The sequence below is a fragment of the Euprymna scolopes genome, chromosome 24, assembly GCF_053919585.1.
Source record: "Euprymna scolopes isolate OS-2025 chromosome 24, ASM5391958v1, whole genome shotgun sequence".
NCBI classification, from domain to species: Eukaryota; Metazoa; Mollusca; class Cephalopoda; order Sepiida; family Sepiolidae; genus Euprymna; species Euprymna scolopes.
In genome coordinates, this window is record NC_136505.1 from 93,458,568 (window position 1) to 93,474,434 (window position 15,867).

Consider the following 15,867-nt stretch of genomic DNA (forward strand, 5'->3'; position numbering starts at 1 on the left):
AATTATTTTTTAAATATATATATATATATATATATATATATATATATATATATATACTGCACTGAAGATTCCCGAAAAGAATGAAACACTAGTGTATATAGGTATTTAATTATTTTAGTAATAAAAATAATTATGACAGCCCCTGTAAGAAATATGTTTCTTATTGTTGAGCACTTTAAGTTGAATTAAAGTCGGCCAATTTAGCTCTTATGCATAGATCATCGTATAACGATTTGATCACTGTCTGACTGACGTAAAGAACATCTAAAATTAAAATGTTTAAATTCAACGTTATTTCTCGCGGTTAATGGTAGCTGATTGGATACGGTTTTCCCTAATCGAGCCAGAGATGTCTCGTGTTGCCGAGTTCGAATCGTTCGACTGGTGTTAATCGTGACATCATACACTGAAGATTCCCGAAAGGATGAAACACTAGTGTCTGTATGTATTTAATTGTTATAGTAAAAAAAATAATTATATATATATATATATATGTACATATATATATATATAGTCATACACATACAGTACTGTTTCGCTGTTTCACAGCTCATCAGTGCGGCTAGACAGGCAACTACCTCATTCCAGGATTGAAACCTGACCGTCAAGGTTCCTAACCACTACGCTATCGGCGGCTGGTGTTGGAGTCATGAGTTTAACGATGTTTTGAAATCGTCCGAACTACCTCTGCTCGATTTGTTTACACAAGGAGCATCGCTTATACGCTAATGGTAATGGTAATACGTGTCTCTGTGACGTAATATATATTTATTTCTGTATAATTTGACCTGTTCATAATCGACTTTTAATTGAAATATCCTAGTGTTCATGACAATTTAAAAAAAAACTAATTTCAAATCGAGAAGGCAAAAAGAAACTCCGCACAATGGAAAATTGTTATTTAAATGTAACTTTAGAAGATCAATGCAACACAAATACAGAACACAATGAAATAGTTAATATTTAGTAGCATAATTCTTCTGCAATTTGGCAGTTTGCAATCTTTTGTGCATTCCGTAAATTAGTCTGCGCCAATACTTCTGTGAAAGGGTATTCCGTTTATTTAATATTTCTCTAAGCTTCTTCAAGATTTGAAATTTTATCATTGCGTAACTGTTGCTTGATGTAATGCCATAGTTTTCGGTAAGATTGAGGTCTTAAGATTGTGCAGGCCATTCCATACATGGAATATCATGCTCTTCCATGAGCCTCTTGGCATTGCCAGCTGTGTGAATAAGAGCATTATTCTGTATAAAGATGAGATAACCACCCAAATTCTGGCCAAAGTAGGTTAGAAAATGCTGTCAACATAATACTGTACTTGGTCGAATTAATTCGACCTTGCAAGTGAACTATACTGAACCTCTACCACCTTGCAGCGTAAAACTGTGCACCTAGGATTCAATTCTTCGTCCTTCCTTCGACGCAGGTGCGGCCTACCATCACTGCATAGCCTATTGAACTTGCTTTCGTCGCTAAAAAGCACTTTTGACCAATATGAAGATTCATGATCTTCATTGCATCTGATGAAGTCCAGACGGCGCTTTCTGTTCTTTACAGAAATCATTGTCTTGCGTCTTGCAACATATCATCGCAAATTAAATTCTTTTAATCTGTTCCTGACAGTGGAAAGAGAGCACTTTTTAATAAGATTGCACTATTGTTGGATTTGGGGAGCCGTTTTAAATCTGTTTCTGAGGCTGCGGATCTTAATAGGATTGTCGTCCTTGTAAGAAGTTACTCTAGGACACCAGATTAAGGGACATCACGAACACTGCCAGTGTTTTGGTGCTTTTGCACAGCCATTTATACCATATTCTCATCACATTTCAATCTGCGATCGATTTCTCGATTGGATAAACAAGAAAGGTGGAGATTAATGAACTCCTGACGGTCACTAAGAGAAAATCGAGGCATACTGACCAAATGTTACGTTGTATAACCTGGAACAACAGCAATTACGATTAGAGATGCTTTGTTGCTTAATAGATGAATATTTTAAGCTGGTTTTACGTACGTTACAGTTGCAATTAAAAGTCAAATATGAACAGTCAAAATTATCTTCTCTATATAGATAAAATGAACTAATTTTTCCCGTCTGACTTTTATCTTATTAGGATTAGGAATCTAGACATTTTATGCAGATGTACGATGCACAAACTGCATCACGATATCTGATGTGTGTTATAGGCATATTAGCTATCCACTAACTCGCAGATCGGAGCTTCCTATATTATATCTGGTGAGAGTTCACTGCCAAAACCGGTTACGCTTAATGGAAGTAGTAAAGTCATCTCTCTCTAAAAAATTCATACTTCCACCGCCACTCATTTACACCGTCAGGACGAACGTCGGTTTAGGTTTTCATAAAAACTGGACTGCAATTTAGGTGAAACGCACCACGCTAACTTTTACGTTGGTTAAAAATAAAAACAAATACAAACCAAAAAAATTTACATTTCCTTACAGTGCATTAAAACTTCCCTCTGTGTTTCGTTTTCCCGATCTTTCCCTTTCTCAAATTTATTTTTCTCTCTTTCGTGTTTCCTCTCTTTTTCAGCAAGTTCACCACCGTTTTTTTACATTTTTATTTATTTATTTATTTTTATTTTTATAAACTATCTAAACTATCCTCTGTTTCTGTTTCTACGAACTTTACATTTTGCGCATTTCTTTCTTCTCTCTTTCAGTTTTTCCTATTCCTTCCTCAAGTTTAACATCGTTTCAGCCGGATTTTTTAACACTAAAAAACACATGGATTATTTATGCGTTATTTACATTTATACACTAGGAAATATAAATACATTGCTTACACGTTTTCCACATTTTTACACTAATACAAACAAATTACAAACACATTCTTTCCATTTTATTTTTATTTATTTATTTATTTTTTGGAAACCATATATTACATGATTTTCGTTAGATTTCGTTTCGTTCCGTTCTATTTTTCTGTTTACATTTTTCCTTTCTTTCTGGAAAGTTCGACATCGTTATTTTTATATATTTATTTCCGTTTTATTTGGTTTCGTCCAGTTCGATTTTTCGTTTTTCTGTTTACGTTATTAAAAACTTTCTGGTACGTTTGACAGCGTTCTTTTCTTTTGTTTTTTGGGGGGGTTTTTTGTTGTTTTTTTTCTTTCTTTCTGCTCCCACAGTTAGATATTACTTTTCCGGTCAAATTAATTATACCATCGTAATTATCGCATTTCGTAATCTAAAATATCAATTTTACACATAAAACCCCGCTTAGTTTTATGTGGGTCACATTTTTAAATTAAGACAAATATATCGATTACTTTTTTTCGCAGTTTCACACTCTTTCTATTTTTTTTTATCAACCATACATTATATCGTTTCCGTTTTATTTCGTTTCGTATCGATTCTTTCCCTAAGATTTTTCTTTTTTCTGTTTACATTTTTTCGATCTTTGTGGACAGTTTGACATCGTTATTTTACCATTTTTTTGTACCATTTGCTAATTCATTTCCGTTTTATTTCGTTTCTTTGCGTTCGATTCTTCTTTTTTCTGTTTACATTTTTCCGGGCGTTCTGGAAAGTTTGACGTCGCTCTTTTCTTTTAATTCTTTTGTGTGTGATGATGTGCGCAGTTTCCAATTTTTTTTTTTTTTTTTTTTTTTGGAGAGATACCATCAGTTAAACATTTATTTTCCGGTCAAAATAATTATACCATCGCGATTATCGCATTTAAGAAATGTAAAATATCAAATTTTCACGAAAATCGATTTGGAATACATCAGACTATGACTGATTTCATGTTGACTTTCTTCTGATAATGTAAGGAGGCTGTGCTGAAATAAAAACATTTGAAAACATTGTTATTTACAATGATGCTCTTAATATTTGCAGGGGATCTTACTTAACAAATATATTTAACATCAAATTAGATTTTCTCATTGTTTATACGATCCCGAGCAACGCCGGGTAGCCCTGCTATTAGAGAAATAAAAGGCGAATCAAATGAGGTATATGCTGTTTAAACTGCTACATTAAATTTAGCTTAAATTTTCAGGTTTTGAAAAAAAATAACAGGTGCGGACTTTCTTTTTGGCGCTACTATATATATATATATATATATTTGAAAATTTTCCGGGGGTACAGAATTTTATAGCGGCTAAATACAGACCAAAAAGCATAATCAATTTAAAAAATAAAAAATGAAAATAAAGGTTAGCTAACCAGGTTTCGTTCCTCACTTATCAAAGCTAAATCGAGAAAAATACGATTTAAAACAAACAAAAAACGTTATGAATATGGCGGGGGTAGGAAAAAAAAACAAAAAAGAAAACAGAAATAAACGGGGGAAAATTTACATAGAGACTAAATTAAGCCCAAGAAGATTTAATTTTGCTTGCAAAGAGAAGGTCTCAATGACTTAATAAAAAGAATCTCTAAAATTTTCAAATAATAGGGAGAGTGCGACTAACTAAGGATCGTAAACATGTCAGCACTGAAATTCGTGGCACACGCATGGTTATTTATAAGATGGTTGCAAATCGCAGAACCATACCTATTACTCAGAACATCCGAGGGTGAAAAATTTGCATAACGAATCTTTGAAGGCACATGCTGTTTCAAACGAAAATCTAATCTTTGCGATGTTCGCCCAACATAGTGCGCACTGCAACTACATTTAAATAAATAAATAAATAATAGAATTATTATGGTGGTGGTGGAGGGAGAACATCTTTGCGAATAGACGGCAACATAGGCCTAGTTGAAAAAAACAACATGCGGGTTTGATGCAAAATAACACCGTTGGACAAAGAAATTAGCTTAGCAAATCGGTCACTGATGTTACCTAGCCAAGGTAGACGTAGGTACACAAGACATCTATTAAGTATAATTTCTTTGGGTTTATGAAAATTGGAAACTTTCTTATTAATAGTAGTTTCAACAATATCCAAGGGGTAACCATTATTACAAAGGGTCTTAGTGATAAATTTGAGTTCGTCATCCAAATTAACTTCAGAACAAATCATCAAGGCTAATCATGTGCTAAAGTGTTGATTAAATTATATTTTTGGTTTATAGGGCAAAAAGAGTCCCAGCACGTATAGAGACCCGGAAAAGTTGGTTTGCGATAAACAGAAGTAAGAAAACACGAGGATGTCTTGGACACGAAAACATCCAAAAACGGAAGAGTAGAATTCGTTTCATTGTCTACCGTAAACTTAAGGGCTGGATGAACGTTATTAGGGGACACACAAAAAAAGCATCCGAATTCGTCTCGTTGTCAAATAAGCAGAAAGTGTCGTGAACGTAACGAAAATAATGTCTGGTTTGCATAAACCAGACAATAGACCCTCTTCATGACAACCTACAAAGATATTAGCCGACGCTGGTCCCAATGGGAAACCCATGGCCACACCATTCGTCTGTCTGTACATAATATTGTTGAAACTGAATTCTACCGACATGGTGGCAAATTTCATCAATTCTACAAAAATATTTTCTGGTATTGGGAGAGTCGGAAGTTTACTCCGATATAAAGCATCAGCACAAATATTAATAGTCTCTAACAATGAGATACAAGTAAAAAGACTGGAAATATCGAAGGAACACATAAATTTGTCTGAATGAGTATCATTTTGTATAAAGTTAGCAAAGCTAAAAGAATCTTTAATACAATATGAATTATAAAGTTCCAAAACAGATTCTAAAATAATTGTCAACCATTTTGCTAGCTTATGTTGACAAGACCCTATCATAGATAATATGGGTCTCAACGGTACCCCCTCTTTATGGGTCTTAGGCAAACCATACAAACTTTTGACCTATATGACAAGTTGTTTTTGGAACTTGGTCTCGATAGAAACAGTAGAATCATTAGTATCTACCGGACCCAATATAACAAATTTAGAGGTGTCACCAAAATAGTCAACATTTTATTGACATAATCCTGGTGCTCCATAATGACAACGCCAGAACCTTTATCGGGTTTTGTGATGACTAAAGATTTATTATGGCGAAGTGCTTTGATTATACGATAATGTTCACTTCGCCATTTTGCTTCACAAAACGAAATGGGTGTGCCCGCAAAAGAATGTGCGACGTCATTAAGTTTCGCCTTAATATCACTGACCATAGAGTCAGAAACCGGAGAAAGTCTTTTTAATTGAGCCAAAAAAACTTCAAATTCAGCATATATCTCTCCACGTTTTGGGGGTATGGGAGAAATGCAGAAGTCCAAGCGAAAGAATATTAAGTTCAAGCTCAGACAACTGCGCAGAAGAGAGATTTAAGACGTTCTGAGTAACAATAGGGTTCGTCGAGCAACCATACTTTTTGAAGATCAAATGTTGCAAATTCTTTTGATTTTTTAACGATAACCTAAAAAAGCTACGTTCGTGAATTATTGCAACATATCTAAAAAATCTAATTTTGTCAAAAAACGACAAACTGCCAACCGAATCTTTCAAAATTTCATGATATTTCTTGTTTAAACGTGCCAGATTACAAGAAAGCTTAGACAAAAAATTAGAGATAAAATCACTTTCAATTTTTTGTCCAGGATGTAACTTAGCTCGCTTTATTGTAAATAAAATAAAAGCGGGACAAACTTTGTTGCTCAAGCACGAATTTAAGAAGGTCTGATTTGCCTGGGCAGTCCTGATTTTACTTTTAATTTTTATTAATGCATTTAATCTATATATATATATATATATATATATATATATATATATATATATATATATATTGTGTATATTTAGGCAGCATTTTCTCATTTAGACAAATATTATTGAATAGCGCGGAATTATTCTGTTTTACAATTTTCCTTTTTATCTTCTCCAATCTCCAAATAGTCCTTTTTGTGTTTTTCTCGAAATTGTATATGTTGGATCCATAATCGCGAGCGCTTTCGACAGAAGTACTTCTATAATCCTCAGGCATATTGTAGAAATAAATGCAGAAATTGTTTTGTTATTTACTTATATATACAATTTTTCCTAGTCACGTGGTAGCTTGTTACAAAAAAAAATGTTTAATTTGTAAAAAAAAAAAAAAAAAAGTCCGCCCACTTAACTTGTAACAAATTACCACGTGACAAGGAAAAAATGTATATATAAGTAAATTAAAAAACAATCCCTACATTTATTTCTACAATATGCCTGAGGATGGTAGAAGTACTTCTGTCGAAAGCGCTCGCGATTATGGATCCAACATATACAATTTCGAGAATAACACAAAAAGGACTGTTCGGAGATTGGAGAAGATAAAAAGGAAAATTGTAAAACAGAATAATTCCGTGCTATTCAATAATATTTGTCTTATATATATATATATATATATATATATATATATATATATATATATATATATATATATATATATATATACACGTGGTACGTGTTTGCTAGTTTTCATCTATACGAGAGTATGTATCACAGGATAGCTCTTTTGTGTGTGCGGATTAATATACATTCAAATATAATTAACGTAAAATATAAAACGCAACAGCAAATAATTCAGACGACATATTTTTATACTCTGAACATGACCGTTCCGTCAATATTAACACATAAAGACGGTTTGTTATCAGGCTACTAACCTTAGTTCGCGGCTCATATTATGAAGAACCAATTTCTTGTATAACAATAGTGAATAAAAACTATGAAATTTTCAATCAATCAAATTTAAACGTATTTTACAACAGAGCAGCGAGGGGCAGTCAATTATTGTGTGTGTATATACAAGGTGTCCAAAAAGTTTGGCTACTTAATGTAGTCAGACTTTGTGGACACCCTGTAGATTATGCAGGCAAACTTTGTGGGCACCATGTAGATTATGTAGCCAGACTTTGTGGACACCCTTTAGATTATGTATCCAGACTTTGTAGACTCCCTTTAGATTATGAAGCCAGACTTTGTGGACACCCTGTAGATTATGCAGCCAGACTTTGTGTGTGGCACCATGTAGCTTATGCAGCCAGACTTTGTGGACACCCTATATATATATATATATATATATATATATATATATATATATGTTTGTGTGCGTGTATAAATATATATGCATATATATATATATATATATATATATATATATATATATATATATATAAATTCAAGGAAGGATGCAGTCGCCCCAAGCAGAATGGGATGGTATTCTGTCATGCATAAAAATCATCTGAAAGCGACGTGACAATGGTAGGTCATCTAACCATGGCAACAAATGATTATCTCAAAAGACCGTGTATGCATTGCTGGTAAGCTTTACACCCTCTGACGCTTGGAATGGTCCCACTAACTTATCCCCAATGATTCCCGGCCAAAACATGATGCCTCCACCTCCTTGTTGGCGATGAACTCTGCAACGGGTAGAAGTTCCGTTCTGATTTCAAACTTTGAGCCATCTATCCGGACTGTCAGGAGTAGCATGGGCCTCATCCCTTAATAGGACCTGTTGGAAATCCATTTTCATGTAATTCTGTGTCCAAGACATTCGTTTTTTCCTATGTTGTTTGCTCAATGGAGGCATTGGAAGAGGTCTGATGTTCCTTACAATCTCATTCAAAACATTGTATCGGAATGCCTGCATCTTGGAGCGATTATAGCTTTTGCAAAAACGAAAGCACTGGTGCTGTTTGTGTATCGGTTGACTTCTCTACGAATTTTCCGAATATCACGATCTAAAAGGTTTCTCCTGATGCCCTTATTTTTCGGGATTTGGTGTTCGGGTTGTTCAAGAATGCAGCCAAGTTGTTTGGATCCCATTCCAGCTCCGTGGCTAAATTTTTGATGGACAATATTTCTGCGAGTCCAGCAACTATCCTTTGTTTTTCGATAACCTTTATTCGCCTGATTTTTTTGGCATTGTAAGAGATCTGCAATAAAGCGATGAACCGTAAAATTTCTTTGATAATAAATAAAATGCTCTAACTTCGTGAATATCGCATGAGTTTGAATAAAATTTTGGGAAATAACTAAACTTAAAGCAACCATTTGATGGTACAATTTTCATTTTTTTTTGTGACGCATATTTAGTGAAATATTGATATTTTACTAATCTGCAATAAAGCAATCGACACAGTTTATATAAATGTAATAATGTGTGTGTATGAGGACAACCTATATATTCAACGATTTTTTATCTTGAAATTTGGTATATAGGATATTCAGACACGTGGAAAACTTTAATCGGTTTTCATCATGAAAAAAAGGCTGGTTGGGAATCAAAATTGAAAATGTATCCATGGGGGGGAGGTCATCAGATTTTTATCTGTTTGCTAAGTGTTTCACGATTAACGCGAGTCGATAGATTCGAACCTGGCGACAACAGTCATCTCTGGCTTGATTAGCAAGGACCGTATCCATTCGACTATCGTTAACCGCGCGAAATAACATTGAAATTAAATATTTTATTTTTAAATGTTTTTTTCCGTCAGTCAAAGTAATCTAATCAGTATATATAAAAGGTAAATTGACCGACTTTAATTCAACTGAAAGTGTTCAACGATAAGAAACGAGTTTCTTAAAGGGGCTGACATAATTATTTTTTGCTATAATAATTAAGTACCTACATACACTAATGTTTCACCCTTTCGGGAATCTTCAGTGCAGGGTGTCACGATTAACACCAGTCGATATATTCGAATCCGGCGACACAAGTAATCTCTGGTTTGATTAGCAAGGACCGCATCCATTCGGCTTCCGTTATATATATATATATATATATATATATATATATATATATATATATATATATATACTAGCAAAATTACCCGTCGTTGACTGGGTTCAAAAACAGCCTACAAAAAATGGACTCTGATTTATGAAAGGAAGGGTTGTAAATTTGGGTTGAATTTGGGGGTATCTAAACCAATGAAAATATGATGAAAGTAAAAATCAAATAGATAAACCCCATAATTTATTATACCATACCTGTTCACACTGAAACACTTATCACAATATTCTGTGGATCTATATTAAAAAACCTTGTTAAACTTTGTGACATATTTCCATTCTATGGGGGTCAGGTTCGAACGAACACCCCATAATTTTATTATACCACATTTCTTCAAACTGAAACACAACAATTTTATCATACCATCTCTATTTAAGTTAAAACATACTTATCAAAGTATTATTATGTACATCTATATCAAAAACATTTGTAAACGTTTTTTTTTTTTGAAATTTTAAAATGTTTTATTTCCATACTTTGTGGACCAGGCGCGAACGCAGACCCCACAATTTTAATGAACCACCGTTCTGCCAGATCAAACATAACCATTCCTGTGTCTCGATACATTATATGTAATCAGATTTTTAAAATAGTCAACAATATAGGAGCCTATTCGTAACCAGACACACACAGACATTCAGCTTTATAGATATATATGCCGTTTGCGAGTTTGGGCGGGAGAATGTCCATCTTCTGAAAATGTCTCGCGTGTTTCCGTATCGGTGGCACGTCTCTGGTTAACTACAATGGAGAGGAAAGGAATATCGACGCATTTGAGGGTCAAATGTTCTTGGATTTTGAATCACTGCTGTCGTTGGTAAAATGGATAGAGGGGATAAAATAGCGGAGGAGAATACTTCATCATACAACAAGGAGCGTGACCATCCAGATGACGTCAAGGGATTTGATTGGACTAGGCGTAAAGGAAAGGCGGAAACAGCGATGGTTAAATAGTAGTAGTAGTAGTTAAGAAGAAAAAAATTGGAATAAGTTGGGTTGACATGACTTAAAGAAAGCAAGAAAGCAAGCAAGAAAGCAAGAAAGAAAGAAAGAAAGAAAGAAAGAAAGAAAGAAAGGTGGCAGTGTTATGTATTTGCTTGGAAGAAGAAAAAGAAATAGAAGAAATAGAATATGAAGAAAGAAGAAGAATATGGAGAAAGAGGAAGAATATGAAGGCGAAGAAGAAAATAAAAGGAGAAAACAATGATGGTTAAGTAGTAGTAGTAGTAGTAGTAGTAGTAGTAGTAGTAGTAGTAGTAGTAAAGAAGAAGAAAAGTTTTGACAAGACTTAAAGGAAAGAAGGAAGAAAGAAAGAAAGAAAGGTAGCAGTGTAATGTATTTGGAAAAAGAAAAAAGAGTAGACGAAATCGAATATAAAGAAGAAGAAAAAGAAAAAGTAGAAAAAGGAAAAAGAGGAAGAAGACAATGAAGAAGGAGAAGAAAAGGAAGAAGAATATTAAAATAAATATCGTTAAGACGAACTAAAAAAAAAAGAAAGATGGCGATTTATAGCATTTGCTTGGAAGAACGTTGAAGATAAAAAAAAAATACGGGATGAGTGAGACAAATTAAAAACTAAAGGAAAAAGTACTGACGTTGGAGGAATAAAATAGAGCAGGAGAAAAAAAAAGAACAACAACAAAAAACAAGCAAAAGAAAAATCATACGAAGGGGGAGAAGAGCGAAGGGGAAAAGATGTGGGATGAGGATGTGAAACAAAAGATGTGGCAGGAATAACGTTATATGATGAAAGGTAGCAGAACAAGAAAAAAAAACAGAGGAATAAAATAAGAAAAAGAGAAAAAGGAAATCAGAAAAAGTAAGTTTTCGAAAATGGAGAATCAGAACGAGGGTAGAAGGACAGAAAAATTACAAATGAAAATGGGTAGAATTTAAATAACAATATTAATAAAAATAATAAAAACTATAATAATAATTAAAATTATCATAATTATTAAGATAATAATGATGACCATAATCATAACAATTATAATTAAATAATTATCATAATAAAAAGAAGATAATTGATAATTATAATAATAAAAATAATAATTAAATTAATAAGAATAATAGTTGTAATAATAATAATAATAATAACAATAATCATCATCATAGAAAAAATAATGAGGAGAAACAGAAGAATCATAATGATATAAATGCTAATTATAACATTAATGATAATAATAGTTATAATAATAGTTATAAAAATAATCCTAATAATAAAAATAATCATACTAAAAATCATAATTATAATAATATTAATAATCATAAATATTAAAAAAATAATAATAATCATAATATTAATCATAAAAATGATTGTAATAATAATAATTATTACAATAATACTAGTAATAATAATAGTTATAGTTATTATAATGGCATTAATGATAATAATAACATAATAATAACATAATATGATGATTATAATAATAATCATAATCATATAATTATTCTAATTATGATAATAAGTATAATCATATTAATAGCAATAATAATGATAACAATAATGATAAAAACAATAATCAAAATCACACTAATCATAATAGTAATAATGGTAAGAATTATGATAATAATATAAATAATCATTATTATAATCATAAAAATTTTAATAATAATAATAAGAAGAAGGAGAAGGAGAAGAAGAAGAAAAATAATAATAAATAATAATATGACAACATAACAAAACAACAACAGCAATTAGAATGTGGATAGTAATGAAAAGAGAGGGGAGTAAAAGTAGGAGTTAATAGGAGAAGACGAAGAATCAGAAGAAGAAGAAGAAGAAGAAGAAAAATAATAAATAATAGTAATTAAAATGATAAAAATAACAAAACAACAACAGCAATTAGAATGGGGATGGTATTCAAAAGCGAGGGGAGTAAAAGTAGGAGTTAGGAGAGGACGAAGAAGAAGAAGAAAGAGAAAAAAGAAGAAGAAAATAATTGCTATTTTTATTATTATTTTTTTTCTTCTTTTTCTCTTCCTCTTCTTCTTAAGAAGAGAAAAAGAAGAACCATAATAAGAAGAAGAAATAATAGTAATTATAATGACAACAATAACAAAACAACAACAGCAATTAGAATGGGGATGGTATTCAAAAGAGAGGGGAGAAGGAGTAGGAGTTTGTAGAAGATGTATGGGAAGAAAGAGGTTAGAATATACAAGAAGAAGAAGAAGAAGGATGAGTATAGGATGAGAGGGAGGAGTTTGACGAGGTGGAGAAGACAAAAAGAAGCAGTAAGGAAGCAAGATAAGTAGGAGGAATATATAGATGTGACGAGAAGGGGAGGAGGAGGAGGAAGAGGAGGAATAGGAATAAGAGATGAAGAGAAGAAGAATGGGGACAAGCAAAAATAGGAGAAGCACAAAGGGGGGACGGATGAGTATGCACGAAGAATAAGTTCTAAGAGAGGGAGAGAACGAGAAGATGGGGAAATGGCTGAGACGGTGGAGGCGGGCACGCAGCACTAAAGTAAATGAGACAGTAAGAATCGAAAAGAGACCAATTGAATTGCATCCTGAAAGCTCAAAGAGAAAACGAGGCACAAGAGAATAAAACAAGAAAGAAAATGCCACTAATGGTAGTAGAAACTACGATGATGATAAAGTCACCTCCGCCGACCCTGGATCCTTCTTCGTGTACTATCCCACCCGCCTTTCCATACCCTTACACATACGCACGCGCTTTTCTATCCATGCTCCAAATTCCAACCACTTGTCAAGCGCTGCGCGAAAAGGAAACCTCGATTTGCTTTAAATGCTGATTGGTCGGTTTCAATTTCCGGTTTCAGTTTAAGAGAACTCCTACTCGAATAGAGTCAGAGGCCACTCGAATGGCGACACGGATCGGCGTCCGCTAGTCTCCAAGGCCGGCCACGCTCGTTTGGACGCAGTCACGCGCCTTTTCTAACCTAATCTCAGTTTTCGTACGAACCGAGCAAAAAGGGGTTACGACCGCACAATTTTCAAAATGTGCCACTTTGTCAATCACCCTCGCCGATTCATATACTCATAAAAAGAATGATTTTTACATAGTCTCTTTTCAACTGGTATGTCAGATTTTGTATTCGTCAGTACTTGTTATTAAATAAGCTCAATGTATCAATTTTTACTTTTCTCAACGCCTACCAGTCAGTTCAGTACACAAGATGCAACGTTACACACGTTTACATATAGGGACCCAACGCGTTGTAGACTCCTGCGCAAGAAACATAAGAAAGGAGGAGGAAAGAGCTTGAACTGTTTTAACAAAATATATTTATTCCTCTTTTTCCGACCACAAGTGATTTCACCCACGTCTCTAAAGTGATCGTGATCTGTGCACGCGTCCTTCATTTTTATAATCTTTTTCCTTGCCGTGACGTCAGCTTGCACAGGCTCGATCCTTTTCACGCAGCTGCCATACATGCGTCGGCGTTCTGTTGCGATCTTTGAATATTAAAGCAAGAATGTCTAACTTATAGCATATGCGCGACAAATGGTGTATTGCATTATTACAAATGGCAAACTGAACCTTCGATGTCAAAAAAATAAAATAAAACGATTTTTTGAAAAGAAAAAAGGCAATAGGAATATAATTCATTACAATGTAAACACGCAATGCGCTGCATTGTTTTACGGCATATCAACCCTTTTCGGGTAATTTAATGCCGAATCCAAAGATTTTGAAGAAAAATTTTTTTAATAGAATATATTTGTTGTTTTCACGTCGGTTTCTATTTAACCCATAGTTGGGACCCTAACAGGTACTACCACTCCGGGTCAGAGTGGACCTGGGAGCAATGGTAATTAAAGGGTGGCTCCACACTCCCCAAAGCCCACAAGTTGGGGCCTCAACACTCGATATAGTTTAAGGTCATATCCAGGACCGCCATTGAGGGACTTTTACCCTCTGCAGGGAGGCAGTCGGCATATTCTAATGCCCCACCGACAGGGCCGCATGTTTTAGGAGACAGAAAAATGCAGAAATGTAACGGATTGATAGACAGTAAAGTCAAACATACGAGGTACCTTCAAAAAGTTTCCAGATTTATTTTTTCGTACGGGCACTTTTTTTGATAGTACACACATAGAACTCTAGTCCCTTTCGAAGTAATCTCTTTCGGTTGCTATGCATTTGTTTTAGCGTTCCAACAATTTCCGGAATGCCCCTTGGAAGTCCTCTTATAGGATCATATCAATGACTCTCGTCACAGCCCCTTTAATCTCCTCAATTGTCTCATGACAACAGCCTCTAAAGTTTTCCTGGAGGTTAGGGAATAACCAAATAATACTACTAGTCTGTAATATATATATATATATATATATATATATATATATATATATATATATATATATATATATATATATACATATACATATATATATATATATATATATATATATATACATATACATATATATATATATATATATATATATATATATATATATATATATATATATATATGTGTGTGTGTGTGTGTGTGTGTGTGTTTTATTTTTTATTACGGTATTTTTCTGTTAATTTCTTGGCCTTTTGGTCAAGATCAAAGTGTAGTATCTGTTCTTCAGATGTTGCACTTCAATTTCTTGTTCTCTTTCGGTGGAGGAGAAATCCTTCACGACTGAGACAATTTTTATTTTTGTACCTTTTCTCCACGTTAAAAAAACGACCCTGGTGTCTAACTCTGTCCCGTGGGGAGGCATAGTAAATAGGTACATTATTGTTTCGGCGACATGACCTATTTTTGGCCGTCATGTAGCTTCCTCAGACTTTTACAGAAATGTTCGTTTATGGTGGAATGAAAGGGTGAGTGGTGTCAGGGGAGGGGTGCGAGAGAAAAGCGGAAAAAGAGGACGGGAACAAGGGGGAGAGGTGGGAGGGGGTGCTTGGTATGTCCATATTGGAGTTTAAGGACATTAGGTGGTTGTGTGTGGGGGGTCTGGGAAGTTCATCTCTGGTGTGGCTGAGGGCATAGGGATACATGGAGGGACAGGGAGATATGTGGGGGTAGGAGGAGGGGGGTTACTTTAAATGTATATATATATATATATATATATATATATATATATATATTTGCTTACTGTATTTTGGGGAAAGAGTTCCGACAAAGTGCTCGATTACAAAGAAAAACTTTCTCGATATAAGAGCTAAATATTTATTTATTAGTTTTACAG

At 33.7% G+C, this 15,867-nt stretch overlaps 1 pseudogene; it reads left to right on the forward strand.

Moving 5' to 3' along the window:
- The first annotated feature begins 15,210 nt into the window (after positions 1 to 15,210).
- On the forward strand, positions 15,211 to 15,343 carry LOC145246976 (U2 spliceosomal RNA; annotated as a pseudogene).
- Positions 15,344 to 15,867: the final 524 nt, after the last annotated feature.